The 19551-nt window shown below is 45.4% G+C and overlaps 2 long non-coding RNA genes across 2 annotated transcripts in view; both read left to right on the forward strand.

Annotated features, from left to right (window-relative positions):
- The window catches only part of LOC146806336 (uncharacterized), a 467136-nt gene that overhangs the window by 212800 nt on the left and 234785 nt on the right, over positions 1-19551 (forward strand). The gene's annotated exons all lie outside the window — the stretch shown is intronic.
- On the forward strand, positions 13499-14884 carry LOC146806337 (uncharacterized). Its single transcript, XR_014967567.1, has 2 exons — positions 13499-13738; positions 14450-14884. It is a non-coding gene; the product is annotated as an uncharacterized LOC146806337 (long non-coding RNA).

Consider the following 19551-nt stretch of genomic DNA (forward strand, 5'->3'; position numbering starts at 1 on the left):
CCACCGCGCTGCCCCCCCCGCACCCCCAGCGCTGCGGCGGAATTCCCGCCGCAGCGAAAGGGTTAAAGTCACAAAGCAAACTTAACTTCCATTTTTGTTTTTAACCTTTATAATTGTGAGTCATTTAGAAGGTCAACTACATCTTACTATGTGGAACATATGTATCTGATTTCCAATAGGTACAATAACCTTTAATGCTCTTTTCACATTTCATTTTGTGCTAATACTTAAAAAGGCTACATTTGGATCGTCTAAGGATCATTGCCCACCAGCCACTCTAAAAGAGTCGTTTACCGCAGTAAATATCCCACTACTAATGCTAGTTACACATCTCTTCAGCAGGGATTTGTACCTCGGACCTTTCAATATGCGGAAGGGACACTCCTGCTGAAGAAACAAGGGGATGATGCAACAGTTTTTAAAAACTACAGTCAAATTCACTTCTTCCTTTTCCCTGACAGATTTACTGGAAGCGCCTGTCCCTCAAGGGTCGAGCAGACACAGACAGTTGCGTTTCTTCACCCAGTTCAAGCCGCCTTCAGACTTTCTCACAGCACCGAGTCTGTGATAACAGCATGGGTAGATGAACTGCCTCGAGACGAGGACTATGGAAGGAGCGTTGTCTTGGTTCTTTTAGTTGACTTGGTTCCTTCCATAGTCTTGGTTCTTTTCGTAGTCTTGGTGCTTTTCGTTGTCTTGGTTCTTTTCGTAGTCTTGATTCATTTCGTAGTCTTGGTGCTTTTTGTTGTCTTGGTTCTTTTCGTAGTCTTGGTTCTTTTCGCTGTCTTGATTCTTTTCGTAGTCTTGATTCATTTTGTTGTCTTGGTTCTTTTCGAAGTCTTGGTGCTTTTCGTTGTCTTGGTGCTTTTCGTAGTCTTGGTTCTTTTCATTGTCTTGGTTCTTTTCGTAGTCTTGGTTCTTTTCGTAGTCTTGGTGCTTTTCGTTGTCTTGGTGCTTTTCGTTGTTTTGGTGCTTTTCGTTGTTTTGGTTCTTTCGTAGCCTTGGTTCTTTTCGTTGTCTTGATTCTTTTCGTAGTCTTGATTCATTTCATTGTCTTGATTCATTTCGTAGTCTTGGTTCTTTTCGTAGTCTTGGTTCTTTTCGTAGTCTTGGTTCTTTTCATAGTTTTGATTCTTTTCGTAGTCTTCATTCATTTCGTAGTTTCGGTTCTTTTCGTAGTCTTGGTTCTTTTCGTAGTCTTGGTGCTTTTCGTTGTCTTGGTGCTTTTCGTTGTCTTGGTGCTTTTCGTTGTTTTGGTTCTTTTCATTGTCTTGGTTCTTTTCATAATCTTGGTTCTTTTCGTAGTCTTGGTGCTTTTCGTTGTCTTGGTGCTTTTCGTTGTTTTGGTTCTTCTCGTAGTCTTGGTTCTTTTCGTTGTCTTGATTCTTTTCGTAGTCTTGATTCATTTCATTGTCTTGGTTCTTTTTCGTAGTCTTGGTTCTTTTCGTAGACTTGATTCTTTTCATAGTTTTGATTCTTTTCGTAGTCTTGATTCATTTCGTAGTTTCGGTTCTTTTTGGGGTCTTGGTTCTTTTCGTAGTCTTGATTCTTTTCGTTGTCTTGGTTCTTTTCGTTGTCTTGGTTCATTTCGGAGTCTTGATTCTTTTCGTAGTCTTGATTCTTTTCGTTGTCTTGGTTCTTTTCTTTATCTTGGTTCTTTTCATAGTCTTGGTTCTTTTAGGTCTCCCCGCAGCCCTCGATACAGTCAATCACAGGATTTTGATTTACCAAATATCTGAGGCAGGGGGGCAAATCACTTGAGTGGATTAAGTCATTTTTAGAAAATCAGACAGTCAGTAAAATTTGGAAAATTTACCTCCAAAGTGATTGGACTGGAACGTGGAGTCCCTCAAGGCTCTGCTTTATCACCTCATTTGTTTAATCTATATATGAAACCTTTAATAGAGGCACAGACAACCTTTGGCTGTAGCATATACAGTTACGGAGACAACCCCCAATTACGATTTCACATGGAAATAACTCCAGAATCTCATGGTAAATTCCAAAAACATTAGATTTATCACCCGCTGGATGGTTGGCACTCAGCGGAAGCTGACTGAGGATAAGACTGAGATAGTCTTGTTGAAAACTAAGCCCAATATTCGAAGTAATAACTATTGGGGTCCCAACCTTGGCCCCGCACCTACCGCAGCACCATCTGCCGAGACTCTTGGGGTAACCTACTGACATCCTCACTCCCTGGTGGAATTCAGAAGGGGGCTCAAGACCCGGCTATTCAACTGCGACCAGCGAAGCCTCAGCGCCCTCTGGGGTGAAGAGCAGCGCTTTATAAAATGCTTGATTCCACGCCAGTGAAAGAAAAAAAAGAAAAAAACAAATACCTGTTGTAGTTACTCCATCGAGTTACTTTCCTCTCTCTCAGCTTTAGTGAATGAGAAGGGACACTAGGCCTCAGCCCCGGCCCCCCTCACCCAGCTCCTCATCTGTGCGCTGTGCCTAGCTGTGCGCCCACTCGTGCTGTGCGCCCCCACCCATCAATGACACAACATACACCACTGGCAGGCACTAAGAGGATATTGTAAGAGGCTGTACAGAAGAGGCCCCTTGACAGACAGGCAGGGGTCTTTAGAGGGACCACATCCCCTGCTCTTCTAAGGACTTATATTCGTCACCCCCCTCTCCTCCCTCGCCCCCCGAATTCAGAACGCTTTTGGCTGAACACACAGGACTGGCTGAAGACGTCAGCTTTGATAACGCGCCTATCTGCATTGCGCTTTCTAATGTGCCGGGTGTTCTTGCCTGTGCTCTCTCTTTCCCTTTGAAGGTTTGCTTTGACAGCCTGATTGATGTGTTTGTTTTGCTCCTTTGCTTTGTGTCCCGCCTCCCGGGCCCTGTGCGCAGAGGTCGCCTCTGTGCGCGCGCCCAGGCTGCTGCCAGAGCCCCACGTGCGCAGAGTTTGTCTTCTTGACAGGTGCTCACCTTGGCCAGCTTGAAGCACTTGCTGCTGCAGTGATCAGTAGGTGTGATTGATGGCAGAGGCTGCTGTGACGTCACATCCTGAATGAACTACCCCCAGCTGCAGCAATTAAGGATGAAAAAAGAGGCAGGGCCCAGTGACGTGAGCAGTGCTGGGCGCGAGGCCACAGCCCCGAATCATCTGGGTTCTGGGTTAGATCTGTCCATGGCTGGACGGTAACTACGGGCCTTGGTGAAAACTCCAGCTGACCTGTTAGAAATGGTTTCTGTGGGATCGAGTTTCAATGTGTGTTTTCAGTGTCGACTAGGAAAAAAAAAGCAATGACATTTTTCTGGAGGAATAAAAAAAGTCTGCTGAAACCAACAGACAATTTAAACACCTCCAATAGATAGTTACAGGATGTAACCCGATCCAAGGTTTGTCTCCAGGACACGTTTCCAGCCCGGCTTCCGTTTAACAAATTGTTCTTTTCTGGTAACCCTATTCACGGCAGGTCACAGATGTCTAAAGTCACATGTACTCGCACCTGGCCCTGGTCTGTGGGAACGGACACCCCTCTGCTGGCGCGTGTTCGTCCTGGCCAGTGCTTCGCTTTATTATTGTATAGACTCCGAGGCAGGGCGCTCGAGTTTCTTGGTTCCATGTCGGAGCACTATATCACCCCAGCGTTTTTTCTTCGCATGACAGCTTGTGTACTCTTGGGCATCTCCCATACTGAGGATTCCAAGCGCGAGTGTGCACGTGCAGGCTGGGTTCGTGGGTCCACAGGTTCCTTATACTGCTCCATGTTCACAGGACAGCAGGCTTCCGGTTCCGGGTTCCTCTTTTACACATGCCTAATGCTATCAATTACTATGATCCAGTTGGTGCAAAATAAAACAAAGACAACTACTCACAGAATTGACTGGGATTTCTTTTAACACATCACTGCATTCTGGGAGTTGTAGTCTTCATTTATCTCAATACAAGCAATAGGAGTAATGCACAGGAACACAATTGGAGACAGCACATATGTTCTGTTTCTGAGGTTACCGCATGACTCCCTGTTATCAGGGCCACTGTGTTCCAGCCCCTGGCACGCATTTTTCGAAGCATTGCTTTCAGGTGAGTTGTAAGGGAGTTCCTATGTCATTGCTTCTGAGCTGTACCTGGTGGGGTTCCAAGTAGAAAAGGCCAGCCGCAGCATGAGCCCAGCTTCTCTGCCACCACCATGTTATGTTATGTTACAGTTTCTTGTATAGTGCATAGCTTCCCAGAGACAGGCTTCTTAGCGCCAACAGGGTTCATGAAGTAAAAGTGCGCGGATTATGCAAAAAAGGGGAGATGGCTCGCAGAATGCATTAGGTTGTTAAAGAAAAGCCCAAAACTAGAAATGGCGTCACCTATGATAATGGTGGCTCAAAAGGCAGTGGATGGAATACACGAACAATTCTTTGTCATTGAACTGCATTCCAATCCATTATTTTTTGCAATAATTTATTTACCTGCTGTTTTTGTGCAGCAGCGTCACCTTTTAGAACTTTGGAGCGCTTTGACACAAATCTGTGTGGGTTGAAGGTTCATAATGACAGTTGTAGGACAGAAGGGGCCAACTCAGGAACATGGCGGGGCCTGTGTCTGCCTTCGTTCGACTTCCATGAGCTGCTCTGTTAGCTTGATATTTGAGTGAAGAAAGGGCCAATGTGGAGCAGAGCCTTTGTTTCGAATCTAGTTCGTCTTTCGTTGAGGTTTGCCGGGTATTGGCGCCCTTCAGTAGACAGGCTGAGCCCATGAGAAATATTTTCACTGCTGAGTGGGTGACAAACGCTGTGATATAGCAGTGGTCAGTTTTTGGAGGCTCAACCCCATTTTTGGCAGACTGATGCTGCTGGCTTTTTGGGACTCTACTAACCAGGACACATTGCATGTGGTATGTCCCCTAAAACTTATCAAAATTAATGATACATCTAATTGGCATATTTCACTTACCTACAAGTCACTGGTATATGGTATAAAGTGTACCCAGGGCCTTTAAGTTAAATGTCACTAGTGGACTGCAGCCCCCATAGTGTCACCGACTTCAGTGACAGTGCCTATCTTGAAGCGTGGCTGCTGCAGTTTTAATCTGCACATTTGAGATTTCAAGATATACCTCTTTTGACAGGCCTAAGCCTTCCTTTTAAATATTAATAAGTCACCCCTACGTAGGACTTACTGCCCATAAGACAAGGTGCAAGGTATTTAAAGGTAGAACATGTAAAAGTTTAACAAGAAACATGTCCATACATTGAAAATGCCCCAAAAGTTATTTTCACTATAGAAAGGCTGGCTGTTCCATAGGAAAACACTGAGGCTTACATCTTAATTTAATAATTCTAGTTTTGGTTACAAAACAGCTAGAAATTCAATTCAGAGACTCTTTTGAATAGTTATTTCAAATCCAATGAAATGGTAAAATATTGTGATAAATATTAAGTAAAAAGTCGTTTTAGAAAGTTACCTTCTCCCTGTCTAAAACCTGTGGAGATCCATTAGCATGAACCCCAGCTGTCACCTGGCAGCTGAATAGCCGCCTAGATGACATCTAGTTCCCAGAGCAGGAAACCGGCCTTAGGTGTGGAGAGGTGTTTCTGTTCCTTTGGCAGGATGACCATTGGGGCTGTGACCAGGAACTTGATTAACTTCAAAGAGACCTACCCTGTCACTGGCCAATGTTACCTGACATCTGGGAAGGAACTTACTTCGTTCCCCCAGTCAGGCAGGCACCCATGCCAGTGGGAGAGGTGCTGCCCTCAGAATTGGTTTAAAGTGATCATAGTGCAGGTAGTTCCTCATTTCCCTGTCCTCGCCTCTGGGGTGGGCACACAGGCTCTGCAGAGAGGAAGAAGGGTTCTGTCATGTTGAATTTAGGTAGAGAGGAGCCATGTGTTATTGTTTGCTGTAAGGCAAATAGGAACTGCTACAAATCTGAGTTGGGTTACCCATGAACCTTTTTTCTATTGGTCGGGGAGGGGGCAGGAATATCCTTTACCCATAAGCTAGTGCCAGGAATAAATATGGCAACCTGGGGCACCCTCTTCTGAACACTACTAAGCCTGTGGAAGACAGATAAAGTACTGTACCTGCTGTTGAGGCCTGTGAGGAGAGCTGAAGGGCTGGACCTGCTCTCACTTGTACCCAGGACAAAGAAGTGGACTCCAAGGGTCAGTTAGCTGACCTGATGTTAAGTGGCAGGAATTCAACAAGATGCTAGAAGACCTTTTCCTAAAGAGCCCAGCTGATCAGTTCCAACTGGACCTGCCCTGAACCCCGCTGGTGTTTTTTTCTGCAGTGAGTCTTGACCCACAAGTGCTGTTCCTGAGGTTATAAGACCTTTGGCTGATTGGAAGTGTATTCCACCTAACATCCTGAAAAACCTGGGATTTAAAAAACTTTAGGCTCCAAAGGCCTCCTTACGATAGAGACAAACCTGCCAAGTCAATCAGATGAAGGTGGGTTGCCGCCAGGCCAAAGATTAAGGTTGTTTCCGCTCTGAGCTCTGTTTCAGGGGGACATCGCTGAGAGGGTATCCGGTCTCATGGAGCCCTGTTAGGTCACAGTTTGCAGGTTAGCCTCACTGGAGGAATCTGAGCTCCAAAATAGTGACTACGTAGAAATCTTCACCGGGCAAAGGTGCCAAAAGTATCCGGCAGGTGTGGGACCTTCCTTGGGCGCAAATTTAGGATTTCTCTTGCTCAAACTTTCACATCAAACGTCAATGGCTTCACCAGGACCTCGTAAAATGACTTTCTGACCTCATGAATTCCTTCTTGGCCACAGCCTGTTGCCTTACCCTACTAAGAATATTTAACATCCATTCCAGAGTGAGATGGTAAAATGTCCAACTACGTCGAACCTGGTTTCTATAGCTGACTCACACTCCATCATGGTCGGCCTTAACTAGCATCTGTGTTCTGGTCAAATGCAACCGGTGCCTACAGTGGTCACTTAATTCCATTTGGCGCTTTTTATATTTAAAACTTAAAAAAATCATATTTCCAGTTTCAGGATTTTTGTTGTTTTGGTGTAAGTTTCTTAATTAAATTGTTCTCTATTTTTATAAATTGGAGTGGGATTTTTATTGCGTGGTGTTTTCAATTTGTTAAGGGTTTTGGTACTTTGAAATGCTTTACACATTTTCTTAAAGTAAGCTAGTCAGTTCTCTGCAATAACTACCAGGAGTTGAGCTCAGATTTTAAATTATTGAAACCTTTACTGGACATAAGAAAAATATATTGACATAATTACTTGTGGTGGACTACCATCCACCTCAACTAATAAGCCACTTCCTAACATCTGTGATGCAATGTAAAGTTGTTGTCATTGTCGGAACAGCTCTGTTTTCAGGAGTTTCCCAGAGTGCAGGTGATGAGGTTAGACTCTCAGCATTAGTTTGAGAAAGTTCTAGAGCGTTGGGTCTATGTTCTCCAAATGCCTGGACCACATGCTTTTGTCACCTAACATTTGGCTGGCAGATAGTTTGTGCAGTGACTACCTGGAGGGCCCTGGTTGGCATGATGACATTCTACAACTTTACTGCATTTGGTCACCTGCTCAGAGCACAGCGTCTGTGATCTGGTTCTGGGCTCCAGAGGGAGCCCGTAAAGAGGTTTCACACCACAGCTGGCCTAATATACTGGCAGGGCCTTACACAACATGGCTAGCCGGGAGGTGGTGCCCTTGGCTAATTTGGTCATATGGAACAAGATATTGAGGTCTGAGTAGTAAGCTACTTCCTATGTCATTGCTTCTTCGCTGTACCTGGTGGGTTCCCAGTAGAGAAGGCCGCCCCACATCATGAACCCAGCTTATCTGCCACCACCATGTTATGTTATGTTACAGTTTCTTGTAGAGTGCATAGCTACCCAGAAACAGGCTTCCTAGCGCTAACAGAGTTCATGAAGTAAAAGTGCACTGATTATGCAAACAAATGAGTCTTCAGTTGCTTTCTAAAGCTAAGCAAGTTGCTGTTGGTTCTGAGATGAATAGGAAGAGAATTCCAAAGCTTTGACAGTAAATAGGCAAATGACCACCCTCCTCTTCTTGCTCTTTTGATTCTAGGACTAGCCAAGAGGGAGCGATTGTTCGATCTTAGTTCTCTTGCATTGTGATATGGGGTAATGAGATGACTGCGAATGTGTGGACCATGATCATGTTTTACCATATGTGCAATACAAAGAGCTTTGAATTCTACTCTTTTTCTCACCGACTGTCAATTAAGGCTAGCCAGAGTCGAGCATGCAGATTGTGTTTTTGGGAGGCCCAGCAGTACTCGAGCTGCAGAATTTTGAATAACTTGCAGCTTCCTGATGACACAGGCAGGGTTGCCTAGGTAAAGAGAGTTGCCATAATCTAAACGAGAAAGTATGAGGCCTTGTACCATTGATACCAGTCAGGTAGAGACAGATTGCCTGCATCCATAGACAGATGTGGTCCATGTATTTGAGAATTGTTTGGATGAGAGGCAATATAATAACACAAATAATCAAATGAACAGTAATGTTTCAACATAAAACATTTCACATATAAATGTTTTTTTCCCGTCTTTTTATTTTCCTTGTTGCACTCCATAAAAACAGCCAGCCAACGCGTTTCGCCCAAACATGGGCTTCTTCAGGGCTAAAGCATGATGATGTGGCTCACAGTGAAGCATGAGTGATCAAACAATGTCTGTTGATAAAGTTATTGAATGTCGGTATTAGCCGCATCCAAAAGAGTACAAGGAAGCCGTATCCCTCTTCGGCGTCCTACAACTAGCACGATATGCAAGAAAAGGTCCATGTATTTAGAAATGTTATCCTGACACAAAGATTCATTTTCCAGGTGGGGGTATATATCTGAATTCATCCAAGTATATCTGCAATTTCATGTTCAGTTACCTGAGCCAATGAGCAGATAAGTACTTTGAACAGTAGGGGTGCGAAGGAGCATCTCCTTCATTTTGCCTTTATTGGCTGGTTGTAAATGTGCACTAATGTTTGGGTTCTGTCTAGGGAAGAGCTCATAATCCACATATACTCTTTCTTCCTCTTCATCATGGTTCGGAGCATCACATACTACAGAGAGAAGCAGCAGCACACGCAGTCATCACTGCTTTCGTCCAGGTCTCCTGGATACTCACCAGAGCAGCTTCCGTTCCTCCCGTGAGTGTGAAGCCGGGACGCCCCTTGACAAAGGCTCTTGTTCCACATAATCGCTGAGGACTTTGGTCATTTACATTTCTAGAATATTTCTGTTGTATTGGAGGTTTGTGGTCGTGGACTCTGTGGTTTTTAAAGAGGATGCATTTAAGAGCTCAATGGTGTGAGGTTTGGGGTCTCTGTGACACATGCTGCTGGGCTTGGTCACCAGCACATTGGGTGCTTGAATCTTGTAAGCCTTGCCTTCTCTCCTTCATGGATTGTACTTACTTACTTATGTATACTACCCCTACTGGGGTATAGACCATCAACCAGGACACTCCAGCCATCTCTGTCCTGGGCTTTTCTTCAAATCTGACTCCAGGTGTAAAGCGGCTTCTTGCAGTCAGCCTCAAGGTCGCGGCGGCTTCCTCTTTTCCTTTTCCTTCGAGGGATCTAGGTCGGGGCTTGCCTGGTGGTGTTTGATGTGGGCTTGCGGAGAGTGTGACCTATGCAGCCCCAGCGTCTTTCAATGATTTCCAAATGAGAAGGGGATTTGAAAGTCTGCTGCCATAAGTCGTTGGGGGAGGCAGGATGCATTCAAGGGTTTCATGGTGTGAGGTTTGGGGTCTCTGTAATACATGCTGCTGGGCTGGTTCAACAGCACATTGGGTGCTTGAATCTTGTTGCTAAGCCTCGCCTTCTCTCATCCATGAGTTGTAGGAGTGATGAAGTTGATAAGATAGTTGGTTACGTGAGCTATTTCAGACATTATCATTCGCACTCCAATTAGCGATATATGCAAGTCAAATACAAGCCTTGTTGGGTTGTCACGTAACCTCTTGAATGATTTTACAGGAACCCCCTAACTTAATCAGTCCCTTAAAGATGATAAACATTACTTATATCTTTTTGGTGACTGGTGGGCGTAATTTAAATAATGAGCCTTTAACCCTTGTAACTAAGTTGCCTTAAAACAGTCGGTGTCTTTGAGTGTATATCCAGCCGCCCATGAGCTCTCGTGACTTATTCTATGTTTTCTTCTCTTTGCGCTGGATCGTTGCTTCTCAGCCAGGTTCATGGTGTACAAGTACCAATCTTTGCATACATACATTCCAGAGAAGGCCAGTTTAATTTTTTTCAATAAAGCTCATTGACTAAGTACCAACTTGTCTAAACCAAGAAAGAAAGTGTATACGCTATGATATAATTAGGGTGTCTGGGTGTGTAGTCCTGGATTCCAGATAAAACTTGTCACAAATATACATTGTATTTTGTTTTATTGATGATGAGCAGGATAGTAAAATAAATGGAATCTATGCACGAGTGAAAACAGAACCTCTTTAGTGGCCCATATTCCTATAGACACGAGTCTAAATGTGAAAGGGTTTAGTTTGATGGTGTGGTCTTCAAATATGGAAGTCCTTCGAAGAGCATTTATAAAAAAAAATCTTGCTTTGAATGTGTGAAAGCAGATAAAAAAGAAATAAGCAAAGTTTCTTTCTTCGACTCTGCATATCATCATAACCTGATTAAAGGACTGCATCACATCAGCATCCAAGGAAACGTCTTCATGTGTATCGTCTCCTTCCTCACCGGAAGAACACAGAAGGTCTGCCTACCACCATTCACCTCAGAACCCAAGGATATCATCTGCAGCGTTCCTCAAGGCTCCTCCCTCAGTCAAACCCTTGTCAACACCTACATGACCCCTTGACCAACATTGTCAGATCCACCGGACTAAACGTCATATCTTGAGCAGACGACTTCCAGCTCCTCATCTCACTCTCAGAAGACCCCGCCAACACGAGAACCAACTTCTACAGGAGCATGATGAGCACCGCTGACTGGATTAAGGACAACTTCCTGAAGCTCAGCAAGAACAAAATAGAAGTGCACCACCCCTTGGGACGACTCCTGGTGGCCCTCAGAACTAGGACCAACACCCAACACCCAAACCGACCGACCACACCAGAAACCTCGGCATAATCCTGGACAGCAAACTGACTATGAAGTGCCAGATCAGCGCAGTCTCCTCTGCCTGCTTCCTCACACTTCACGTTACGAAAAGCCTTCAAATGGCCCCCCCTGAACACCAGACGTATCACTCAGGCCATAATCAAAAGTTAACTAGACTATGGCAACGTGCTCTACGCTGGGATCACTACTCACCTTTTGCACAGACTCGAGACCATACAGAACTCCACTGCCAAACTCATCCTCGACCTCCACAGACATACCCACATCACCCCCACCTCAGAAACCTCCAATGGCTCCCTATACAGAACAGATGCCAATTCAAGCTGATAATCCACACCTACAAAGCACTGCACAACCAAGGACCAGCCTACATCAACCACTGCCTGAACTTCCACCAACCTACCAGACTATTATGCTCAACCTCCCTTTCACTCGCCCACACCCCAGCATCCACCAAAGCCACAACAGAGGACGCTCCTTCTCCTAACTCGCTGCCAAAACCATGACCGGCCTCCCTCTGCAACGACGGACCTCCAACTCTCTACTGGAAATCCGTAAAGCACTCAAGACCTGTTTGTTCGACTGAGTCACCTGAACCATCATGACCCTCAATCGCCTGGAGACCCTCCCGGGCATGGCCGTGCTGCGCAGTAGACTTACCAAAAAAGAAGGTTCGGACAACATTGGAGGAGTTTTGATAGCAGCAAGCCATTCAACAGAAAATAGAGCTGCTGTTATTTTGTCTAAAGCATAGTTTCAGACGATATATGGAACTTGGTCGTAACGCTGCTTACATAATGGTTTTTAATACAAATAGTATGGTTTTACAACCGCAATCGGACAGAATTTTATACATGTGGTCTTTTTATAGATGTAAGATTTACTGCAAAGAATTTTTAAACAACTGTGCCCTTTTTATACCGATATAAGATAATATCGCAAATGATTTTAAGTAATTGTGCAATAAAACTTTTTCATTCATTCATTCATTCCCTCCCAGGTGATTAGTCGCGCTACATATCTGTTTGATTTGACCCTCGCACAAAAGGAAGGCTTTGGTCCTCTTATGAAACATGCCAATGGTCGTAATGGTGCAGATCTCCAATGGCAGAATGGCCATTAACCAGAGCTCAACACCAAGGGGCACATGCATCAAACCTTTTTGCGATCGCAAAGGGTGCGAATCGCAAAAATAGGCCGTTTGCGATCGCAAAAGTCAGTGTTGAAATGCATCAACTGTATATTTGCGAAAATCCATTTTTTCGCAAATATAAGGAATCGCAAAACATTCTGCGAATCAAATAGCGAATCGGTATTAGCGTGTCCCAATTACCGAATCGCAAACCACGAATCGCAAAATGTATGCATGACAAATCGCAAATAGCGATTTCCATGAAAATCGCAAATTAGCGATCGCTAAATAAGAAGGATCACAACCAGGTGGTAATCATGAGTGCAAATCACAGACAGGTGAAAACCAACTGAAACCCATTTAAACACACCCAGAATGAGCCAGCACTGTTCACAATGGCAGGGATTTACCTTATGGCGAGGAGGATGAGGCTGCAGGCTGCCGCACAGAGACGGAGGCGAATGAATGAGCGCATCTTCAGAGTCCGCATAACTTTGCTAGGCCAGCAAGAGGATGAGATATACGACAAGTATAGGCTCAATGCAGCAATGATCCATGACCTAATCAATGAATTGGACCCCATAATGCAACGACAGACACGTAGGACCAATGCCATCCCAACGCATGTGCAGGTCCTATGTTGCCTACACCTTCTGGCGTCAGGCAGTTTTCAGGGGGTCATTGCTGTTGCGGGAGGTGTGTCACAAAGCGCACTTTCAAGAATATTGAAAGCATTCCTTGATGCCATGATGGCCGTGATCGGGTCTCATATCAAGTTCCCTACCACCGCGCTTGACCTTGCAAAAACCAAACAGGAGTTCTACCAGATAGCTCGTTTCCCACATGTTTTGGGTTGTATTGATTGCACCCACGTTGCAATATGTCCCCCTGCAACACAGGAATATATATATAGAAATAGGAAATCTTACCATTCCCTCAATATTCAGGTTGTTTGCAATGCCAAAAACATCATCACTGACATTGTTGCGCAATTTCCAGGGAGTGCACATGACTCTTATATCTTCAGGCAAAGTGGCATACACACCCGTCTTGTCAGGGGAGAATTTGGAGAGGGACATCTGCTTGGTAAATATGTGTTATAGTTTATCACTGTCATTGTACGTATGTCAATGTGAAGCTGCCACTGACTCTTTGCTCCATTACATGTAGGTGACAGCGCATACGCCTTGCGTAATTACCTAATGACGCCTTACCTCAATCCCACAACTGCCAATCAACAGAGGTACAATGCAGCACATATTTCGACAAGGAACATCATAGAGCGCACATTTGGGCTGTTGAAGAGCCGATTCAGATGTCTACATAAGACCGGTGGAGCACTGAAGTACAACCCTGAACAATGCTGCAAGATAGTAGCGGCATGTGCCATGCTGCACAACATAGCGACAAGGGGAGGAATGGACATCGAGGTGTCTGACAGCGATTCGGAGGATGGGAACCAGCAAGTGCCACAACACCATGCAGCACAAGGGGCAGGCGCAGCAGAAGGGCGTAGGAGAAGATTTGACATCACACAAAATTATTTCTGAGGTGAGTAATGATGACACAGAAACTGACTATTGCTATCAGAGTATTCTTTAATTAAATAAAATTGCCATGAGTGTTCAAGCACACTTGTAATCTGACCAGTGCAATGGACATAAGTGGTTTGCAAATGTCAATTCACTTGTCACTCTGTGAAAAGTCAAATCCAAATAAATGGTTACGTCACCATAGTGGAATGCACTTGTACATGCCAGTCTAGCGCTTTTTCCCACGAACACCCAGACGCCTGTCAGACCCAGCATTGTCATCCGTTATGTTGGAAGCGGCGGGGGTACTGCTGCGTGTGTTGCGTCTTCCTGCAGTGCGGACTGGAACTGCCACACTACTTAGGCTTGAGCCACCCTCACTACCCTCTTCGGCCGTGGAATTGTTGGCCGCAATTGTGGAAGCATTTAGCAAATCAACTGCATTGGTGACCTGGTCCAGTGCTTTAGCCACATCGCCGCTCCAATGGCACATTTCAGTTTGCATGGTCACAGACCTACGTGCCAGCAGTGCAGTTGTCGTGGCCAATCTATTGTTTGATTTAGCAAACATTTTCAATTGCAGCATTAGTTGACGATGCTGTCTCTTCTGGGATACATTTCCCTCATGCATCACCTTGCTCAGTTGCTGCACACTTTCTGACAGTACTGCTATGTTGCTAGCCATCTTGCCAACTTGCAATTGTACTAATCGTGTGTTTTTTGTCTGCAGGCGCTGCATACGGAGCATCTGTCCCTCAAGACCACCCCAGACATCACTTGGTTGCTCCTCCTGCTGTGTCCTGAGTGCTCTTCCTCTCCTACGCCGGGCTCTGTGATTAGTTCTGGGGACCTGTGGTTGTGTTTGTGTGATGGAAGTTGTCTGGCCATGGCTGCCACCTGGTGTTGCATCAGCCTCATCATCTTCACACTCCATGGTGACTAGGGATGGAACAGTAGCCCTGCGTGACTTTGTTGGACGCGAGGGATTTATTTGCACCACAGGTGTGTCCATCTGTTCACCTGCGCTGGTGTCCTGCATGTCTGGGGAATCGCTATCCACATCTTCTACACGTTGTGCATCTGTGAGGTGAAACAGTGCAACACTGTATTATTTCATGTCTGTGATATTAATTGCACAGTAATAAATTTCTGCCTTTGTAAATGATTTTATACTCTATTAAGCTTTTTTGGGTTGTTACTCTGAGATTTGACATTTTAACTGCTTGACCTGACTACATCTCCCATAATGCCCCTCACCTACTGAATGCATTGTGTACTGGATGTTCAGGGTCTGCACTTGGGCTGTGCTGTGGTCGAGTTCTACCTTTACATTTTGTAACACTAAGAAAACATACATTCATCTTACCTTCAGATGTGTTTGCTGCTCCGGACGTGTCCAGCTGGGTCACACCAACAACAGCTTCTGGCTGGATGGTGGATTCAATCAAGTCCTCCATGGGAGTGTTCCCAGTGTCTGTTGGTGTTCCCCCTCCTGTCTTCTTTGCCTCCTTCAGGCGGTCAGCTATGCGCACCTTAGCCCGACTGCGCAAGTCGTACCATCGTTTTTTGAGTTCTTCAATGGTGCGGTGTGTCACCCCAATGGCATTGACCCTGTTTTGGATCCGGAGCCAGATTTTCCTTTTCTCCTGCTCTGCCACTTTCAATGATGCCTTTCCAAACAGCTTGTCATGGCTGTGGACTACTCCCTCAATGAGGGTGTCAATTTCTTTTTCTGCAAATTTAATTTTGCGTTTCCTGCCTGTTTGGCTCTCCTCTGCTGTTTGTGAGGCTTCCATTTGATATCACAAGTTTTTCTTCTGTCTCTGTCACACTCCTGTTCTGCTCCCAGAGCCAGCTCCCTCCTCTCCCTGACACTGTGCACTGGAAATGAGGCTGGTGCTGCTCACTTCCTGGTTGTGATGTCATCAGGATGCATCAAAAAGCGACTTCGGTATTAGCGATTTCGCTAATTGCGAAATCGCTAATAGCGAGTTCGCAAATGCCGAAATCGCAATTTATTTAGCGATTTTTAGCGATTCGCAATATTCTCGCAATGTTTTTGTTGCATCGTGTTTTGCGAGTCTTTATTTGCGATTCCTTAAAATTCGCAAATAAGGACTCGCAAACTCTCTTTTTGATGCATGTGCCTGTAAGAATCTGTAATTTCCTTTAGTCTTCCACTTGGATTCGAGACCACCAACAAATGTAGGGCAGCAATTGTGAAGTCAAAGTTGGACTGTAGGACCAGATGTTGGTTAACAGATTTGTGAAGTCTTGTAGGAATTTTCTATCACTCATACTTTTTAGTGCGAGGGTACACATAGAGTCAAATGCATAGGTGTAGTGGCCTTGGTATGTGAATTCTACATGGGTCCAGACGAGCAACAGCCATCTTTCCCCATGAGTTAAAAGCCAGTGAAGTGCATGCTGCAAATGGCTTGGGTCAGTTCTCAGCTATCCGATACTTAAGGATGTCGAGCCGCACATCAACCTATGGGCGAGCATCAGGCCATGTCTATTGAGCCAGGGATCTTTAGCTCCTTTGAGCATTACCCAACTCTGACTCAACAGTGCAAGGATTGTTGGTAGCTTTTAAACTCCAAAGAAAATGCAGGAAACAGTACAGCATTGATCACTGGGTCTATATAAGAGTCTTTGTAGTGAAACATAGGAAATTAATTCCTTCTAAATCACAGCCAGGTCCTTGGCCTGCCAATGATGTTTTTCTAAAGCAGATCTTATAACGTAGCAAAACCACATGTAAAATGGAAGGCGCCACTGTAGCACATAGATTCCGCCCACTTAGTCTATCAGGATGTTTGGCAAATCACTACCCGGTTTTTGTACTTTTACTGTAAGTAAGTCGCACTACCTAAAACTCACTGCAGAAATCTATGGTAATTGGGCACGGTGTTTTAACCGCCTGTATATGGCTTTTAAGATAAGGCCGCCGCTGCTGCGCAGCTAGGGTAAGAGTCAATGCCGGCTGCACATGTAGAGTTTACTGTCAAGCGCAGCCCGGTATCAGCGCACAGGTAGCCTGTTGCAGAAGGGACTCAGCAAGGATCAGTACTGACTTTGGGGTAGACCTTATAATCAGGAGCGGCTCTTCCGTTGGAGTGGAGGAGCATCGCCCCACTTAAAATCCCCCCAAAACCCCCTGAAAAATAACATGGTAATTGATTACAATTATATTTTTCATCCTTGTCCTGAGTCTAGCGTCACGACGGGACGGGTGACCTGCTGAGAGACAGCAGCAGGAAGGAGGGTGGGCTGTCTATGTAGTAATGTTTAAAGTGCGCATGTCTTTTTGGCCGGCTGTCTTGAGATGTCAAGCCACACATGAGCCCTTTAAACATCTCTAACCCAGCTGTCTTAAGACATCTGGAGTAGAGTCTGTGCAGGCCTCCAGGGTGTTGTTGAGTGATGAGTGAGGCTGCTCCCTCCAATCAGGATGCTGCTTTCCCAGCATCAGAGCAGCACCCTGATTGGTCAAGGGAGGTCCAGGATCCAGCTTCCTATTCCTGTGAAGGCCCGGAGCGGCGGACGTCGCATTCGCTCAGTAAGTATTTTCAAATGTATTTATTTATTTATTTTGCCATCGCGCACGCCCCCTCACTCCGTAGATGCCAGCCGCTACTGCTTATATTATGAGTGGGCATCCATAGTGTAGGTCTATGGTATTATACTATGTAGGCAACTGTATTATTCATTATAGTTACAACATTAGGCATACAGGGTCCAGCAAGGTACCAATATGGGGATAAACATGCACCTGAGTTTGCATTTACAGTCTCCCAACACACTACATACACATCTTATGGGACTTCAAGATTTGTCATATTTATCTGGCTCAGCTAATAGGAACATCCCAGGCCTTTATCCACCCCCCCCCCCCCCCCACTGGGCCACGTAATTACTCTGCTCACCAGCGAGGGATCACAGTCCTCCCCACTCAAAAGGGCAAATAATAGTGAGTGGACGGTTCTTGGGTGAGGGAAGAGGTGGGGAGGAAATCTGCCACTGATAATTAGCTTGTCACATTGCACCTGGGCTGGGACAGCCCAGGCATACTGACACAGGAACAAAGAAGGGAGCCCAGAGCTTTAGAGCTAACACAGAAGGGGGCTCACCTTTAAAGTTTTGGGATGAAGGGATCAGACAGCTGTGTCAGCTAGGGACAGAAGTCAGGTCCTCAGAGAAGCTCTTACCAAAGAAAACTTGAAGTCACTATCTTGGTATCTTCTAGAATGGCATGCAGGAGAATTGGGGCAGGGTGGAAAGATGATGGGACATCCTAGGATTGTATATGAAATCAACGGGAGAGAGAGGGAAAAGGATACAGAGTCACTCTTAGACCCCCTACTAATAATATTAATTAAACAACAGAAGAATGCGGCCAAAACACAAAGGAACAAACTAAGAAAACGGCAAAACAGAATCACTCTTGTGAATTAAAAGAACCCTCACTCACCAACCTAGTTGATGACATGCTTCATCATTGGGTTTCCACCAGAGGGGCCAAGTGCCTCCCTGGTGTGCTACGACGCCTGGTTACAGCGGAGCAGGTTTTTGTGTAATCCAAGTGTGATTAGGTGAAATGTGATTTAAAAAGCGACCAGTTCAACCATAAATACACTTTATTCGCGGTGAACTGAGCACTGCTAAAAACAGTGTAGTGTATGTTATAAAGACTGGCTAGACTGTCAAGAAGTTCCTGGGTGTGGGTTGCAAGGCGGTAGACCCACCGTTGTTCTTTCTCGAACAGTTTTTGCGATGAATTAGTGATAACCGATCAGAAGGTAAACTATTAACCAAGACTCACTATAAACCCATGGCCAAAAACAATTTACTTGAGTTGTCTAGCTTCCACCCGAGACCCCTGCGAGAGAATCTACCCTGTGGTCAGTACCTGAGGATTAGACGTAATTGTTGACCACACTTTCTTTTTCTTTGCATCATGGATGTGTCTGGTCAATATAGCCAATCTTTATAACATCCACTACACTGTTTTTAGCAGTGCTCAGTTCACCGTGAATAAAGTGTGTTTATGGTTGAACTTATCCCTTTTTAAATCACATTTCACCGAATCACACTTGGACTACACAAAAACCTGCTCCGCTGTAATCGGGCATCGTAGCACACAAGGGAGGCACTCGGCCTCTCGGGTGGGAACCCAATGATGAAGCATGTCACCAACTAGGTTGGTGAGTGAGGGTTCTTTTAATTCACAAGAGTGATTCTGTCTCGCCGTTTTCTTAGTTTTTTCCTTTGTACATCCTAGGATTGGTCATGGGTGCCTGGCATCTAGAGCTTTCCACCACCACTTAAAAATCCCTGCACAAGGGAACGACAGATGGAAAGACCAGGACCTGAAAGCAACAACAACAAAAGGATGTCCACCTGGAAAGAGAAGCCACCGGATGCCCTGGAAAGATGAACTAGGGACTTTGACTCTGCTGACCCCCAGGACTAGGATGGGTCTCTATAGGGCCAGTAGCTCTGGCCCCTTTATGCCCCCTGAAGGCTAATTAGGGGAAAGGATCTGATGTGGGGCTTTGGATGTCTCCTAGGATTTCCGTGGACTGACCTTTGGCTCCACTGCTGCAGGTGCCCTGTAAGCCATTGGGCTTGGGTAGTGTGGCAGGCAGGGTGTTATGCTGGCTGGCTATGGAGGGGCTTTGGAAGACGTCCCCAAGCAGAAGGGAGCCTCAGCAATGCAGGCAAAGGATAGGCTTAGCGCAGGGAGCAGTAAAAATACATGTCACCACGTAAAGCACCAGGTAAAAGCCATGAGGCTTGATATAAATGCTCTTGGTGACTAGTGTGGCC

Source organism: Triturus cristatus, chromosome 8 (genome assembly GCF_964204655.1).
Source record: "Triturus cristatus chromosome 8, aTriCri1.1, whole genome shotgun sequence".
Taxonomy (NCBI): Eukaryota; Metazoa; Chordata; class Amphibia; order Caudata; family Salamandridae; genus Triturus; species Triturus cristatus.